At 37.7% G+C, this 16,199-nt stretch overlaps 1 long non-coding RNA gene across 1 annotated transcript in view; it reads left to right on the top strand.

Moving 5' to 3' along the window:
* Positions 1 to 16,199, top strand: part of LOC116899259 — a 107,055-nt gene that overhangs the window by 48,507 nt on the left and 42,349 nt on the right. The window contains exon 4 of the long non-coding RNA XR_004387701.1: positions 14,542 to 14,595. This is a non-coding gene — a long non-coding RNA (uncharacterized LOC116899259). The remainder of the gene's footprint in view (positions 1 to 14,541; positions 14,596 to 16,199) is intronic.

Below are 16,199 nucleotides of genomic sequence, written 5' to 3'. Positions count from 1 at the left end.
TATTTCCAAATTCAAAGTGAAGTTCTATTTTTTTTTAAGCTATAGAATTCCTAGTTTTATCAAATGTATCAATGACAACTAAGAATAGCTGTTTCAGAATCTACAGCATAAAAGATTGTGTTTTCTGAATCCAGCTAAATATTAGCTGAGGGCACTTTGGAAATCTGTACCTCTGAAACCACAGGAGGATTGTCACTCACATGGGTTGTTTCTGAAGCTTCTGGGGCTTATTTGAATTGCTACATTTTTGAAAGCAGTACACATGACTGCTGTCTTTTATATGGTTGATGGTAGGAAACAGTTGGTCATTCAGGTAGGAAACTTACTTATGGAAGCTGATAATCCAATTTCTACTACACATACTAAAATTTCAGCAGAAATGTTCCAGAAGCCATAGAATTAAAAAACCTGATCTCATGTTCTTGTTACTGGGATGGCTATTTACAGGGCTTTTTAATTTGTGAAAGGGGCTATGCTATTCTTCATTTCAGAGATGCTGACATTTTAGAGACATTTAGTATGCACTGAAAACTGCTTGTAATAAAACCATAGACTTTTGAATATAAACATAGAATTCATTTGAACACATATTCTAATAAAATTGTGTATGTGTACTTTTAATTATTGAATATAATATAAACTAATGATTCCTTTGAATCATTAATATAATTTTATTTCACTTTACATAACTAATATGTAACTATTTCCTGTGATTGGACTATATATCATGTATGCTTTTCTGTAGTCACTTTGTCTTGAATAAACAGATCACCTATCAAAAAGATCACTAATTTTTTAAAGTACCAACTAAACTTAGAAGAAAAAAATTCACTTCAACACATGTAATTTAGAAAAATTTGTTCTTGTTTTCATACTAATGACAAGAATTAATCACATTGACTGATAAACTGCTCTCAATTTTAATAGTATGTATTCTAGTTGAAAAAACCCTAGTAGCATTTTGAAATGTATGCAGATGCTGCTTAACTTTATGTTTCAGGCATACGAAGCACATTATAACACAATAATCATAACACTTAAAGTATACTTTCGACGTAGCATTTCAGTCAAAGTGGTTAATAGGCGTCATATGCACTTTGGCATTCTTGGCAAGGGGGTGTAGATAATACTTCAAAAAGAAAACCCCTTTGATTTAATCCAGCTCCTCTCATTAATTGAGAAGTTATGAACATATCTTGCCTCTTTCATAAGTGAAAATGTGTTCAATGCAATTAATCTATCCTATTAACTTTACCAAACATCTGCTACACTTGCTAAACATTTCAAAATGATGTTCTGAGCCACTTAGCGCTAAGTAATTTCTCAGCTAAATATTTACACCAGCTTCTATAATGATAAGCCCTACTGTGTCTTAAATAATCAGCCAATTGTCCTGAGAGCTGTAACACATTGTAATAGCTACTCACTGGAACTTGAAATTCATAAGCTGGCTAATACTGCATTTTGCATATTTCTGTTTCTAGCCAAAAGATGTAGCAGTCTTAGGAATTCCATTTTTGTCAACATTTTTAATATCCAGAACTCTATTGACAGTGAATGTCAATATAGATATTTAGATCATGCAAATGCTAAGTCCAATCTCAAGAGTCTCTTTCACAAGAGTAAGTCTGTAACATTATAGAAAAAACTAGCTGTTGTATTTTTATAACAGAGTAAATACATAGAAAAAATAGACTAAAGGGATAGGCACTACTTACCAAATTAAATCACAGAGAATATACAGAAAGTATATAAATGTATCATGTGTCCAAACAGTTATTACTCTGAAGCATATACACAATACCATGAAGAAGTGATCAAAGATTTTACTAAGTTTAGTAATAGAGATGGGATTTAGTCATGTGATTCATTAATAAATGAATCATAAGACGGACTCAGACATCAGTCCAATGATCACTTCAGAACGAGGAAGGGAGTTAAGTTTCTTACTCTATTAAGAAAATAGGACTGCAAATCCATATGCGCCAAACACTCATATACCCAGCCTGCCTAAATCAAGTGCTACTGGACACGGAAGGGCAGACAGTTCCAGACGCAATAATATTGAGTGATTTCAATATCCAACTTCCGCCAATAGCTATCCAAACAAATTTCAGCAAAGGATCTTCTGTGTTAAGCCACGTAACAGATCAAATGAACGTCACAAGCATTAACGGAATGTTCTGTCCAACAGCTGCAGAAGAGCCATTCATCTTAGCCCCTGGAACTCGATCCAAAACGGACTACAGTTTAGACCGTAAAACAAGCCTTAACAGATGTAACAGTATGTCGAAATAATCTTTATTTATCAAACAGTAATAGAATGAAATGAGAAATCAGTAGAAAAAGACAATTTTAGAAACTATGTAAACACATGGAGATTAAGCAGTGTTACCATTAAATGATTATTGGGGGGGAGTTTTTTAATTCCTAGAATAGAGGAAAAGTGGGGAAGAGTTAATGTACAGAATATTTAGAAGTCAAAAATTACAGTTCTTATAGGCATCAATGTTTCCATTTAAAAATTTACAGAGCTTTCACATAAATAAATTAAGACCGTTACACTATGTGGTTTCAGAAAAGCAAGGAAAAGCCACACCCATCATTCATGACAAGGAAGAAAGACCAAGATGTCATTTAATGGAAAGCCTTAGAATAGTGCAAAGAAATAATGAACCACAGTTATTTCTTTGAAAGCATAGGCAAAATTAACAAATCTTTGCCTACATTGGCCAAAGAGAAAGAGAGACCTGAATTAAAATTGAGTCCAAAAAGGAGTCACTGGAAGCAGAAAGACGGTTCAGAGCTACAAAGTGATTACTGCTCCTGTAGAGAACCTGAGTTGGTAGCCATGTTGAGTGGTTCAAAACCACCTTCAATTCCAGCTCCAGGATGATCTCTTTCTTCTAGCCTTCATGGGTTCAACTGTCTTCTGACCTCCACACATGGGCCAGGTCACATACCTCCTTGATACACAATAATAATAATAATAATAATAATAATAATAATAATAATAATTTCATTATTTTGGAATTTTGTATTACACATTCGTACAATGCATTTATTTGATCAAGTCAACCCCCTACCCCCTTCCACCCAGTTTTTTGTCCTGTTTATTGTATCTCTAAATCCATGTGTTTAAAAAAAACAACAAAAAAAGACAAAACAAAACAAGAAAAGGCACCAAGTCAACTTAATGTTGCCATTCCGAGGAAAGGAAAGAAGGAAAAAGAAAGATACTCTTCCGCTCCCAGCAGCCACAGAGGGCCAAAAGCTCTTCAGCTCGGGGTAGACTTCCTCCCCACCAGCGCCTGCATGCTGGATTTTGTATGGCTTGATCATGTACAGGTCTTGTGCATACAGTGACTGCTACTGGGTCATATGTGCATCTGTCCTGTTGTCCAGCAAACCACACTTCACTGTAGTCATCTACTTCCTCTGACTCTTAAAAATCTTCTCAGCCTTCCTTTGTGATGATCCTTGAGCATTGGGAGAAGAGGGTGTGATACTGATGTCCTACTCAGGCCTGGGCATTCCACATTGGTTATTTCCTGCATTGACTTGTTCTGAGTCTCTGTGTTTATTACCATAATTACAAATACCAGCTTCTCTGATGAGAGTTGAGAGATATGACAATCTGTATGCATGATGAGAAGTCTTTAAAGTTTAGGAGTTGACCCATTTGCAGAGTACAAATGGGGCAGGCTTTAATTCAGAGAGAAACAGAAAGACAGAGAGACAGAGAGACAGAAACAGAGAGACAGAAACAGAAAGAGAGGGAGAGATCAGTTGTTGCACCAACTTGATTTCCCCATATTCTAAGACTCAAACATAAAGAGCTTCCAGCAATAGAGTCTTACCAGCAACTTCTGGAGGATAATCTAAATTAAAGGGGAGATGAAAGAGAAAAATTAGTTCTCTAATGTACTACTAAAACCAAGGGATGAAAATTATAATAATTTTATGTGCAGAGAGTTTTGTCCCCACTATTATCACCAAACATTGCTCTCTGCCAAAGTTTTCTTCTTTTTGATTTTCACTGCAATGTGTTTTTTTTGAGAATCTTCTGTAAGGCAGGTGGAAATAGAATATATAATACATTCTATCCTTTAGAACTCATAATCAAGAGAAAGGTTAAGCACAGTAAATACAGACTGTTATTTACAAAGCTGAGTAAGACAGAATAGCAGAGTGGTTTTGAACCAAGTGCTGAATTCTCACATTGAATTCAGGCAACCCACAGGTTAGGCAGAGCTCTCATTGTCATAGTAAGTAATGAATAAATTCATTGCCTAATCTTACTAAGTGGAAAGAATATAGGCTTGAAGAACTGTAAATAATAATATCCTTGAATTATAATTTCTCAGTTTGAAAGTGTATGTGTGTGTGTGTGTGTACATGCATGTGTGTGTGTGTGTGTGTGTGTAATTGATGGATCAATTTTACAACTGTCAGCATTAAAATTAGTTTTCTTTGTAAATGTCAACTAGCGTTCTGTAACGCAGTATAAAATGCTCTGCAGAAAAGGTTTCTCCATGGCAGGGCAACACACACGTAGCAGTGTGAATCTTGAGTTTCATAGCCAGACAGTAAGTCAGGAGCAAAATTTGTGAACATTTGGGGAGCATGACTGAGATTAAATATAAGGTGTCATGGGTGATTTTAATAAGAAGTTATTTGCTAAAAATTGAATAGAACTTACTGGTATCTAATTAATCTGTTATCTGGCTACTTCCCTTAGCAAAAGTGAAGTGGGAGCGAAGCTTATGACTCCGAGACGCACTTCAGGGCTAACGTACCATTATCCTCCCAGATAGACCTTTACACAAAAACCTCTTGTATTTCATAATATGTTGAGCTCATTCTGAACAAAATGTACTGTTTTACATTATACAGACTTTCAAATATAATTTTCCTTACTTGTAATGGAATAGATTTTTAATTATATTTCCAAGATTAAGCACACTCATTGGATGACAGTGTGTGTGTGTGTGTGTGTGTGTGTGTGTTTTAGAACTCATGTTTAAACACATTGAGGGAGTTTTCTGCATTTGGATGAATACAAAAAAAATTGTGTATTGGCTTGACTATACATGAAATACAGTAGTTTTTCCCTAAGGACAAAGAGAAGGGTTTAATCTAGAGTCAAGACTACATCAGTCTTATATAAAATAGCATATCTCTGTAATTACGCTGTAATTAATATAGCTAAATTTTAATTTCAACATTTGGTTTGCTTACAGACAGGGATTTGTCATCTTCTGGTTAGCCTAATTACCCAACTTTCCTTGCTTGTGTATCATTTTGTAAGTGCTTTTTAAATCACAGGCAAAATCGATCAATTCCTCAGTCCCCAAGATTTATTCCTGCCTAGGTTAGTAAAACACAGGCTCACCATGATTCTATACCATTATTTTTCCTAAATCAGATAAAATAATGAAAGTGATAGATTATGCTTTCACTCAATCACTTATGGTAAAGAACCCCAGCATATTTGTTCATTAGCAAGATTTGCAAAAATTGTGTACTAAGTTCAAAACTTTGTTAAAATTATTTATATGGAATTTCAAGGGGTTGTCAAATTAAAGCTACACGAATGAATTTAAAACACATTGATCACTTTTTATTAAAAACTAAACGTTCAGACAGCAAGGTTGTAGGTATGCATATGTTACCGCAGGTTGGGATTTGGGCTAGGTGTTTCCAAACATGAACCAACAGGCCTCTTAGTCCACAGAACTGAATAATGGCTCACACAATTGTAGAGTAGGAAGGGGATATTATTCAAAGCAAAATGACCGTACAAGTCATAAAGAAACGTGCCATCAGGCACGGTAGCAGGCCACATGAGGGGAGGTCCTCAAAGGTCCTGATTGGGATTCACGAAGGATTTGGTCACGAGTGAGAATAGCACCGGCAACCCTCAATTTTGATTGACAGGCTTAGACTCTGTAAACATATGCATGCCCAATTCTTCACAGACACAGAAGGTAGATAGAGGATCCTCACTAAAAGTGTGTTCAGGGGACGTACTTTGCCTAACACCACAGGTACTCTAAGTACTTAAGGCTACATCACTTCCTATCCTTGTACTAAAGACATAACAAGAATGTGAATGAATAGAAGGTCTCTGTACTTTAGGTCATTAAGGGAAAGAAAAATGTCTTCTGCGGTTTAAAGTAGGATATGCCTGTAGCTGAGTTCAGGCGAGATTATCATTGCCAGTGTGTGGTTATGTGTATTGTTCGGAGAGGGCTGGGCGTAAGGAGTACTTGGTGGTGAGAACCTCAGGCTTCCACCTGCATTTATTTTTTTATTATTATTGGATATTTTATATTTACATTCCAAATGTTATTCCGTTTCCCGGTTTCTTGGCCATAAACCCCCTATCCCATCCCCTCCCCCTTCTTCTATAAGTGTGTTTCCCCTTCCCAATGACCCCCCTTTGCCCTCCCTCCCTTAACATTCCCCTACACTGGGGGGAGGGCAGGACCAAGGGTTTCTCCTCCCATTGGTGCCCAACAAGACCATCGTCTGCTACATATGCAGTTGGAGTCCTGGGTCAGTCCATGTATAGTCTTTGGGTAGTGGTTTAGTCCCTGGGAGCTCTGGTTTGTTGGTATTGTAGTTCTTATGGGGTTGCAAGCCCCTTCAGCTCCTTCGAAATCTTTCTCTAATTCCTCCAATGGAGACCCCATTCTCAGTTCAATGGTTTGCTGCTAACATTCACTTCTGTATTTGACATACTCTGGCTGAGTCTCTCAGGAGACAGCTATATTAGGCTCCAATCAGCCTGCGCTTCTTGGCTTCATCAATATTGTCTAGCTTTGGTAGTTGTATATATACAGGCTGTATACCCAAGTAGGACAGACTCTGAAGGACCATTCCTTCAGTCTCTGCTCCAAAATGTGTCTCCATATCTCCTCCTATGAATATTTTTATTCCCCTTTTTAAGAAAGACTGAAGCATCCACATTTTGGTTGTCCTTCTTCTTGATGCTTCATGTGATCTATGGATTGTATCTTGGGTAATTCGAGCTTTGGGGATAATATAAACTTATCAGTGAGTGCATACCATATGTGCTTCTTTGTGATTGGGTTACCTCACACAGGATGAAATTTTCTAGTTCCATCTACTTGCCTATGAATTTCATGAAGTCATTGTTTTTGATAGCTGAGTAGTACTCCATTGTGTAGATGTACCACATTTTCTGTATCCATTCCTCTGTTGAAGTGCATCTGGGTTCTTTCCAGCTTCTGGCTATTATAAATAAGGCTACTATGAACATAGTGGAGCATGTGTCTTTGTTATATGTTGGAGCATCTTTTGGGTATATGCCAAGGAGAGGTATAGTTGGATCCTCAGATAATGCAATGTCCAATTCTCTGAGGATCCTCCAGACTGATTTCCAGAGTGGTTGTAACAGTTTGCAATCCCAACAAAGATGGAGGAGTGTTCCACTTTCTCCGCATCCTCAGAGCATCTGTCCTCACCTGAGTTTTTGATCTTAGCCATTCTGACTTATGTGAGGTGGAATCTCAGGGTTGTTTTGATTTGCATTTCCCTTATGACTAAAGATGTTGAACATTTCTTTAGGTACTTCTCAGCCATTTGATATTCTTCAGCTGAGAATTCTTTGTTTAGCTCTGTACCCCATTTTTAATAGGGTTATTTGGCTCTCTGGAGTCTAACTTCTTGAGTTCTTTGTATATATTGGAGATTAGCCCTCTATCAGATGTAGGATTGGTAAAGATTTTTTTTCCCAATCTGTTGGTTGCCATTTTATCTTAATAACAGTGTCCTTTGCCTTACCGAAGCTTTACAGTTTTATGAGGTCCCATTTGTTGATTCTTTATCTTAAAGCATAAGTCACTGGTGTTTTGTTCAGGAAATTTTGCCCAGTGCCAATGGGCTTGAGGCTCTTCCCCACTTTTTCTTCTATTAGTTTGAGTGTGTCTGGTTTTATGTGGAGTTCCTTGATCCACTTGAACTTAAGCTTTGTACAGGGTGATAAGAATGAGTCAATTTGCATTCTCCTACATGCTGACCTCCAGTTGAACCAGCACCATTTGCTGAAAATGCTATCTTTTTTCCACTGGATGGTCTTAGCTCCTTTGTCAAAGATCAAGTGACCATAGGTGTGTGGGTTCATTTCTTGGTCTTCAATTCTATTCCACTGATCTACCTGCCTGTCTCTGTAATACCATACAGTTTTTATCACTATTGCTCTGTAACACCGCTTAAGGTCAGGGGTGATTATTCCTACAGAAGTTCTTTTATTATTGAAGATAGTTTTTGCTACCCTGGGATTTTTGTTATTCCAAATGAGTTTGCAAACTGCTCTTTCTATCTCTATGAAGAATTGAGTTGGAATTTTGATGAGGATTGCATTGAATCTGTAGATTGCTTTTGGCAAAATGGCCATTTTTACTATATTAATCCTGCCAATCAATGAGCATGGGAGGTCTTTCCAACTTCTGAGATCTTCTTCAATTTCTTTCTTCAGAGACTTAAAGTTCTTGTCATACAGATCTTTCACTTGCTTGGTTAAAGTCACACCAAGGTATTGTATGTTATTTGTTACTATTGTGAAGGGTATCATTTCCCTAATTTCTTTCTCAGCCTGTTTATCCTTTGAGTAGAGGAAGACTACTGATTGTTTGAGTTAATTTTATACCCAGCCACTTTGCCAAAGTTGTTTACCAGCTGCAGGAGTTCTTTGGTGGAATTTTTGAGGTCACTTAAGTATACCATCATGTCATCTGCAAATAGTGATATTTTGACTTCTTCCTTTCCAATTTGTATCGCTTTGGCCTTCTTTTGCTGTCTGATTGCTCTGGCTAGGACTTCAACAACTATATTAAATAAGTAGGGAGAGGGTTGTTAGCCTTGTCTAGTCCCTGATTTTAGTGGGGTTGCTTCAAGTTTCTCTCCACTTAGTTTAAAGTTGGTTACTGGTTTGCTGTATATGGCTTTTACTATGTTTAGTTATGGACCTTGAATTCCTGATCTTTCCAGGACATTTATCATGATGAGGTGTTGAATTTTGTCAAATGCTTTCTCAGCCTCTAATGAAATGATCATGTGGTTTTGTTCTTTCAGTTTGTTAATATAGTGGATTACATTGATGGATTTCTGTATATTGAAGCATCCCTGCATCCCTGGGATGAAACCTACTTGGTCATGATGGATGATCATTGTGATGTGTACTTGATTTTGGTTTGTGAGAATTTTATTGAGTATTTTTGCAACGATATTCATGAGGGAAAATGGTCTGAAGTCCTCTTTCTTTGTTGGGTCTTTGTGTGGTTTAGGTATAAGAGTAATTGTGGATTCATAGAAAGAATTGGGTAGTGCTCCTTCTGTTTCTATTTTGTGGAATAGTTTGGAGAGTATTTCTAAGAGGTTTTCTACGAAGGTCTGATAGAATTCTGCACTAAACCCATCTGGCCCTGGGCTTTTTTTTGGTTGGGAGATTTTTAATAACTACTTCAATTTCTTTAAGAGTTATGGGACTGTTTAGATGGTTTATCTGATCCTGATTTAACTTTGGTACCTGGTATCAGTCAAGAAAATTGTCCTTTTTATTCAGATTTTCCAGTTTTGTTGAATATAGACTTTTGTAGTAGGAGCTGATGATTTTTTTAATTTCCTCTGATTCTCTTGTTATATCTCCCTTTTTATTTCTGATTTTTTAATTTGGAAACATTATCTGTGCCCTCTGGTTAGTCTGGCTAAGGGTTTATCTATCTTATTGATTTTCTCAAAATACTGGCTCCTGGTTTTGCTGATTCTTTGTATAATTATTTTTGAACTTCTACTTGGTTGATTTCAGCTCTGAGTTTGATTATTTCCTGCCTTCTACTCCTCCTGGGTATATTTGCTATTTTCTGTTCTAGAGATTTCAGATGCAATGTCAAGCTGCTAATTTATGCTCTCTTCAGTTTCCCTTGTGAGGCACTCAGAGCTATGAGTTTTCCTCTTAGCACTACTTTCATTGTGTCCCATAAGTTTGGGTATGTTGTACCTTCATTTTCAATAAATTCTTAAAAAGTCTTTAATTTCTTTCTTTATTTCTTCCTTGACCAAGTTGTCATTGAGTAGAGCGTTGTTCAACTTCCATGTATATGTGGGCTTTCTGTCATTATTATTATTATTATTGAAGACCAGCCTTAGTCTGTGGTGATCTGATAGGAAGCATGGAATTATTTCTATCTTCCTGTATCTGTTGAGGTTTGTTTTGTGACTGATTATATAGTCAGTTTTGGAGAAGGTACCATGAGGTGCCAAGAAGAAGGTATATTCTTTTGTTTTAGGATAGAATGTTCTATAAATATCTGTTAAATCCATTAGGTTCATAACTTCTGCTAGTTTCCTTATGTCTCTATTTAGTTTCTGTTTCCATGATCTGTCCATTGATGAGAGTGGGGTGTTGAAATCTCCTGCTATTATTGTGTGAGGAGATGTGTTCTTTGAGCTTTAGTAAAGTTTCTTTTATGAATTTAGGTGCCCTTCCATTTGGAGCATAAATATTTCGGATTGAGAGTTCATCTTGGTGGATTTTTTTCCTTCGATGAATATGAAGTGTCTTTCCTTATCTTTTTTTTTATAACTTTTGGTTGAATGTTGATTTTATTCGATATTAGAATGGCTACTTCAGCCTGTTTCTTGGGACTATTTGCTCAGAAAATTGTTTTCCAGCCTTTTATTCTGACTTAATGTCCATCTTTGTCACTAAAGTGTGTTTCCTGCATGCAGCAAAATGCTGGGTCCTCTTTCCATATCCAGTCTGTTAGTCTGTCTTTTTGTTGGGGAATTGAGTCCATTGATGTTAAGCGATATTAAGGAATAGTGATTGTTGTTTCCTGTCATTTTGTTGTTAGAGGTGGAATTATGTTTGTGTGTCTCTCTTCTTTTGGTTTCGTTGCAAGGAGATTATTTTCATGCTTTTTCTAGGGTGTAGTTTCCCTTCTTGTGCTGGAGTTTTCCATCTATTATTTTTTGTGTGGCTGAATTTGTAGAAAGATATTGTGTAAATTTGGTTTTGTCATGGAATATCTTGGTTTCTCCAACTATGCTAATTGAGAATTTTGCTGGCTATAGTAGCCTGGGATGGGATTTTTGTTCTCTTGGGGTGTTTATGACATCTGCCCAAGATCTTCTGGCTTTGAAAATTTCTGATGAAATATTTGGTGTAATTCTGATAGGTCCGCCTTTATACTTTACTTGATCTTTTTCCTTTACTGCTTTTATTATTCTTTCTTTGTTTTATGCATGTGGTGTTTTGACTATTATGTGATGAGAGGAATTTATTTTCTGGTCTAATCTATTTGGAGTTCTGTAGGTTTCTTTTATGTTTATGGACATCTCTTTCTTTAGGTTAGGGAAGTTTTCTTCTATTATTTTGTTGAATATATTTATTGGTCCTTTAAATTGAGAGTCTTCACTCTCTTCTATACCTATTATCCTTAGATTTGATCTTCTCACTGTGATGTCTTTGATAGTTGTGTCAATGTTTTCTATGATATCTTCTGCCCCTGAGATTCTCTCTTCTATCTCTTGTATTCTGTTGGTGATGCTTGCATCCATGACTCCTAATCTCTTCCCTAGGTTTTCTATCTCCAGGTTGTTTCCTTTGTGCTTTTTTATTGTTTCTTTCCCAATTTTGATACTGATGTTTTTGTTCAATTCCTTCACCTGCTCGTTTGTGTTTTAATTCTTATGATTTTTGTGTTTCCTCTTGAGGGCTTCTACTGTTTTCTTATGTTGTCCTGTATTTCTTAAGGGAGTTATTTATATCCTTCAAAGTCCCTCTTTCATCATCATAGAATGTGAATTTAAATCCAAATCTTTGCTTTTCTCATGTGTTGGGCTATCCAGTATTTGCTTGGTGGGAGAACTGGCCTGATGATACCAAATAGTCTGGTTTCTATTGCTTAGGTTCCTGAGCTTGCCTCTGCCATCAGGTTATCTCTGTGTTAGCTTGTCTTGCTCTCTGGATGCGGTTGACCTCCTGTGCTTCAAAATAAGCACTCCTATAGACCTGTTTTCTTTTCAGCAGTAGCTGGAACAGAAAGCTGTCTGGGTTTGTGTGTTTTGAACCCAGGGTTAGGGTGGTTTCTTGTAGCAGAAGAGTTTGTCTTACCTCTGTTCCCACCTGTGCATCTCCAGGTGACTCCTAGCTCTGGGAAGCAGGCCATGCCAGAAGGTTCCTGGCCCTGTCTGCACCTATGTTCTTGACATCCAGAAGACTTGGGCAGTTCTCTTGGGTCAGGAATATGAGCAGATGGTCAGTCCCCTGGAGCTCTCAGGATTGTCCACACCTCTGAGAATTCTCTCTCTCTCATGGGATTTGGATACAGAGAGCAGTGGGACCAGTTCAGTTCAGTTCTCTGCTCAGGCAGAAACTGGAAGTGTCCTGTCCCTGACTCCTACTGCCTTTGTCTGTTCTGAGGCCATCAGGCGGGTCGATTAGAAGAGTTGGCCTTACCTCTGCTCTCATGTGTGTTGGCCTTCCTGGTGATTGATTTTTCAGCTGTGCAGGTAGAATCCGGAAGGTCCTCCTGACTGATCTAGGTGCCTGTGGGCTGGGGGCACCTAAGGCATTGGTTTCTTCTTGGTTCAGGAATGGGCAGAAGTAGTTGTCTCTCTGAGCTTCAGATTGGCCTGTTAATTTATAACCAGCTGTCTTCCCTGCGGGATTAGTACAGAGAGCCGTGACCAGTTCAGCTCAATGAAATGCCAGGCAGAAACCCCCAGATGCATTTTCAAGAAGGAGAATGCATTGTCCAACCAGCAGCCCTGATTGCTGAGCTATTAACTTGTAAAGTTTGCCTGTCTTACATCTCTTTAAATCATTATTATCTATTAAAAATAATGACTATATGCATAAAAGGTAGTTGTGGGATTATCTCAAAAATGTTCAGTGTTTAATCAAAGTAAATCACATGTTATAAAAGGAATGCAGGGAGGCTAACAAGTAGCTGCAGAAGAGTGCATGCTTAACACCCAAGAGTCTCAGAGGTTCAATTTAGGTGTCAAAGAATATTTTTTCCAGATATTGTTTTAGATTTACTTATATTGCTTGTTTCCATCAAATACTTTTATGCATTTAATATATAATAACCTAATAGGTTACTCGTAAGTATTAGAGAAGCTAAATCATTTTTTTTTTTTACTGTGGTAGACTGTTCCTCCAGCAACTGTTGATTTTCCTTAGCCAGTAACACTCACATTTCTTGTTGAATAAGATAGATCCCACTCAGAGGCAAGTCAGAAGAGAGACCAAAACTGTGTTTTCTCGAGACTAAACTAACGGTTACAAAATCATCAGGAAACTTGGGAGCCAGGCAGGAAATGATCATCTGAAAGGAGTCAGAATGTAGTGAAATGGATTCAAATAAGACAAAACCAATCAGGCTTGGTAATTATATGTGAAGAATGAATTTGAGAGAGGGGAGTGTAAGGTGTGAGTTTGATTTCTAGGCTGAGCAATGAGATAATGCAGTATGGGTTGGCTATGATGGGGATTGCAGAAAAGAAGTTAGGGAGGGTTCTGCACTCAGTACTTGAACCAAATTTGAGATACTTGTAGATATCCAAGACGGCATGTCAAACTGGCAGTTGGCTGTTTGATCTGCATATACATTAACTAAGGCTAGTTAATAAGTCTAGATATCATCATTGTAAAGGGTCTGAAGCACACAAGTGGAGGAGATCAGCTGGAGAATATAAACAGCAAAGCTGAGTATAAAATGCCACCTACAGCCCATTTGAAGGTTCTAAGGGGAAGTAAGAAGCAATAGAAAAGACCTGGAATAACCATTAATGATTGCTGGAGATGAGGGATAGCAATATGGTCTGAGGTTGATATAGTCTGAGTCCCAACCTGACAATCTGAGAAGGAATATTTGGAATAGCAAATACCTGTAACACTCCAGAAACTTGACTTTCTAATTAATAACACCTAGGAATTCCTGGACTTTTTATAATCTTAATTTTAAATGAAAAATGACTTTTCTTTCATCACTTGATGAGAATAAAAAAATCATTCAATAATATACAATACTAAAAGCTACATATCATAAATAGATTTAGCTAAAGCCAGTGATATAATCATGCGCTTTCTAAAAAGGTACAAGACTCCTGTCAACAAAATTGTAGTTTTGTTTATGGAATTTAAATATGTAAAAGCTACCTTTTCTGCTTGCAATTATGGTTATTATCCACGTGTGTTACTTTAGCAATTACAGGGTTTAAGTCATAAGAGGTTTGTTTTTTTTTGTTTTTTTTGTTTTTGTTACTTTTTATAAAATCTCTCACCTGCCTCAGATCTTCCCTTCAGTCTTTGGAATCAGGCCCAAGGACAACGAACAGCCATTTCTCATCAATAATATATTGATAGCCTGACCTTGGAAGGGCTTGAATGACTTAACCTTGTTTTGTTTAGTCACTGAAATGAGAGTCAGTCATCACTACATTGTTTCTTGGCAGATGCACTTGCACTAGGGTGTTAACCTGTGTTCCTCTTCCTCCCCGCAGGGTTCCATAGGGATACAAGGCCCCCAAGGTCCACCTGGGAAAGAAGGTCAAAGGGTGAGTAAAGTCGAAGCAGATGGTAGAGTTTGCCAATGCAGAGGATAATTATTTTTGAGAAATAAATAAATAAATGAATAAATGAATGAATGAATGAATGATAGCAAACAGGTGGGCATAGGTTGTCAACTACCAAAGACAGAAACAGAAGGTTAGGGATTTTGACAGAGTGTTAAAATCAGAGATGTCTACATGTTTTCCAAAAACAGCAGCACAAATGTATGGACTGTTATTTGTATAAAGTCAATTAGCCCTAATTTGGTCTAGAAGACTTTGGTCAGAGTCTCCATTCTCTTTTTTTATTGAATTTTATTTTTCTTGAATATTTTATGTATTTACATTTCAAATGTTATCCCCTTTCCCACCCTCTCCTATACCCCCTCCCCCATTCCGATGCTTCTATGAGGATGCTCCCACTCCCACCTACCCACTCCCACCTCAAAGCCCTGGCATTCCCCTACACTGGGGAAACAAGTCTTCACAGGACCAAGGGCTTTTCCTCCCTTTTATACCAGACAATGCCATCCTCTGCTACATATTCGGATGGAGCCATGGGTCCCTCCATGTGTACTCTTTGGTTGGTGGTTTAGTCCCTGGGAGCTCTGGGGGGGGGAGGTCTGGTTGGTTGATATCATTGTTCTTACTAACTAATTGACATTAGGGACTCTCTGAAATTCGCATTTCAGTACTATTTATTGATTTTTTAACTAAAATGAAACGGGCTATAAATGAATATCAGCTTTAATTGGAAATACCACAGTGACCATCTCTAGCCAGAGCTTAATCTTTGTGTCTCCAACAAAAGGAAGCCCTGAAGGTTCTGGCAACTTGTCGGCTTCCCTGGAGCTCTTGATGCACCAACCTTAGGTCATTCTGCTACTATTTCAGTTGATTCTGGAGTCTCATGTGTTTTAATACACTTTCTCCTATGATTGCTTATGAAGTCCATGTCCTCCATAGTGCAGGCATTACCTCCTCGACTCTACAACAGTGTGGATAAGGTTCTTGTAATAGGGTTTTAAATGACTTGATTTGGCTGCCGAAATAGAGGTCATGCTCTCTTTTCTTATCCGGACATACTATAAATTCTTCTCATTTGCTCGTACCAATCTCGTTTCTCCCCTCTGTGAAGTAAATCCATGGACTGCAAATACATCAGCGTACTTCAAATATTTGAAGACCAATTTGCAAAGGCTTGCCTTTGGAGGGCTAATAAAGAATGAACGCTCTTGATTTTTCTTTTCTTCATTTTATGGGTTCCTGGCCCCACTGCAGGCTAATAGTCTGTCCCAGGAGACACTAATCGGCCTCCTGCAGGTATCAAGAATGGGACAAAAAATGTGCAGTCTTATTCAGGAACAGTTCAGTATGACAAGCACACCCTCTACCATGCACAGTAGACTCCCAATGCAGCCCAAGGCCCTTCTTGTCAGGAGGATGCCTTGTGTTGTAACTGGTGTGTGCTCAGCTAACACTACTGTCCCTTTGTTTTAATGAAAACATCTACCCAGTCACGTCTTTCCTGGTGTCTTCTTATATCGCAGTGTTGGAACAATGCATGTTATCTTTCATCTTCAGGATCTTTGTCTCTAATTTATCATTTG

Source organism: Rattus rattus, chromosome 4, assembly GCF_011064425.1.
Source record: "Rattus rattus isolate New Zealand chromosome 4, Rrattus_CSIRO_v1, whole genome shotgun sequence".
Lineage (NCBI taxonomy): Eukaryota > Metazoa > Chordata > Mammalia > Rodentia > Muridae > Rattus > Rattus rattus.
Note: the sequence above shows the minus strand (reverse complement) of the source record. Positions and strands in the feature narration are given on the sequence as shown.